The 2,416-nt window shown below is 28.7% G+C and overlaps 1 protein-coding gene across 3 annotated transcripts in view; it reads right to left on the reverse strand.

The window, feature by feature from the left end:
- Nucleotides 1-2,416, reverse strand: part of LOC106457718 (protein vein-like) — a 120,743-nt gene that overhangs the window by 2,292 nt on the left and 116,035 nt on the right. For all 3 annotated transcript variants that reach the window (XM_022383883.1, XM_022383890.1, XM_022383876.1), the window contains 2 exons: nt 870-954; nt 150-260 (listed from right to left, as the gene is read on the reverse strand). The gene's annotated coding sequence lies outside the window, so the exon portion shown is untranslated. The remainder of the gene's footprint in view (nt 1-149; nt 261-869; nt 955-2,416) is intronic.

The following is a 2,416-nucleotide window of genomic DNA, read 5'->3' on the forward strand; positions in this document are numbered from 1 at the left end:
GAACCTGTGGCCACAAACTTGTCCTTATTTTCAGGCGTCTGTTTAACCAAAACCTAAAACAAATCATTGGATCTTCGTGTCGTTTAAATTAACATCTTTGTTTTATGAGTTTATTAAATATTTTAATAAATACATAAAATATATACTACCTGATGTAATGTCAGCCTCAGACATAAAGTGAAGATCATATTTGTACATTTAAAACATCTGTATATATATATATATATTAGGCTTTTGGCTTATCCATTATTAGGTGTAATCTGAAAATATATTAATAAAATAAAAATTGAAACAGTTTTAAAACGATTTCTTTTCATCTAACAATACATTTAAAATGTACGAAGTTGAAAAAAAAATTCAATATTTTAGTAACGAAATGGGTAAACTGAAAACAAAATTTGATATATGAAAACATTTGAGTTTTGCCAAAAGACCTAGTCGGAAAATCCAATTGGGTATATCGAAGTAGCTTCATTTAACAACAAACCAAAAAAAAAAAAGTTGTCAGGAAAATTGCTTAACTTACTTCAGCTACAAGGAATTTGTTAGCTTTGTATTCTTCGAGTTTTATTCTATTCATGCTTCGCCTCAAGTTATCAGATTTTACTCATGTATACAATACTTATTTAAACTTTTAAATTATCTGAAATAAGTGTTTTCAGTTTACCACATAAAAATAATTACTAGTACATCAAATACTGTTTCTATGTTTTACACAAGAAAGCTTGTAACTATATTTAGTAATTGCCCAAAAACATAATTTAAATAAGACTGTAGTATAACATTGTTTATTCTAGTAGTTTTTTTTTGTAATCCATATTCGGAGAGTTTGATTTTACAAAAAATTCTAAAAATTCGTACATACTTACTTGTATGAAACAATCCCAGTAAAATTTAAAACAAACACTAAATGACCACAGAAAAATTGAAGACACTGATACTTCCTCTCCAAGTCTGAAAAAACAATAAGAACTAAATATGACCTCTTTTTACTTGTGGCGGACTGTATTTTGTTAGTCTAATTCAGTAAATCGTATTCTATGTGATATTCTTTGCTTGATACAAAAAACAATTTTATATAATTTCTAAAGATGTTGCAACAAAACTGTCTTCCTAAACATTTCAAATGTTGTACCGTTTCGAAGCATTTAATAATTGTGTAATACTATAAGAAAGAAATAGTAAAATATAAGAGATAATTTGAAAAGTACTATCCTGAAAAATTAGAATTATAGAGTGAGTTTGGCAGTTTAGTCAGTCGAAACAAACCTGCACAGAAATATTTTAAGAACATTACAATTTATATTAATTTACGAAGGTTAACATTAATTTTAAAGTATATTATTATTATTATTTTTTTTTTGGAAAGACTTGATGTTGTAAAGTATGTCTGGAAAACACCTGCCTTCTACAATTTGTGAGAGGAAAAGTAATATGGGACAGACATTTGGCACACGTTTCAACCAGTGAAAGTGAAAAATAAAATTTATTTATTTATAACATTTAAAACATCTGCTGAGTGAAGATTTTGTAACTAATTCTTGGTGTGCTGCAATTTTTTTTTTTATGTAGTGGCTGTTCTAAGTCAGTTAATTTACAGAATAATATATGATGTTAAGATAAATTTTTAAGAGTTATAATCGTAAGAATATTCATTTTAGCACGATGTATTTTTAACATAAATATGGTTTCCAGAAATAATAATAATAAATCTGGGCGTTACAATTTTTTTTTTCGTCAACACAAAATATAAAGATTCAGACCAGCAATTCAGGAAGTATTCATATGGTTGTTACACATTTTTTTAAACCCCCGTTTCTGTATTTTTGGAAGCCCCATTCTTGATTACGCATATGATATTAAAGTAAAAGCATATGTAAAGTGCCAACTTGGGTTTTCGTGTTCAATAAATCAATTTTAAAAACACAGACGTTAACCGACGATCTTAATGTTTTTGGAGGATAACAAATACTTGCATGAGGTCGTTCACTTTTAAAACATTGCAGTCGTATTTTATGTAAAGTTAATACAAGTAAATTTATCTTAATTCTGGTGTTTTAAAGAACGATGCTTCAAGTCTCGCACTGCCCTTCGAACTTCATTCTACATCATTGATGATGCTCAGCCTAATGGCTGTAGTTATACACTATTTCAGAGATACCAACACTCATGCATATGGACCTATTTTCATGCTCTCACGTATTAGTTTAAGAAATTTCACGTTTTGATCAAATTAGCAGCTTTCTATAATGCATTGTAATTGACTGACCGACTGAATGAAAGTCAGATTCAGCATCACATTCGTCCAGAAAATGTACCAGACTGCATCATTTGCAACGTCGAAACATGTAGAGTCGTCAACTTTTTGAAGGCCATAGATAGGCCTAAATAAAATGTTTGTAGTTGTGTACTAGTT

This window comes from Limulus polyphemus, unplaced genomic scaffold, assembly GCF_000517525.1.
Source record: "Limulus polyphemus unplaced genomic scaffold, Limulus_polyphemus-2.1.2 Scaffold18, whole genome shotgun sequence".
NCBI classification, from domain to species: Eukaryota; Metazoa; Arthropoda; class Merostomata; order Xiphosura; family Limulidae; genus Limulus; species Limulus polyphemus.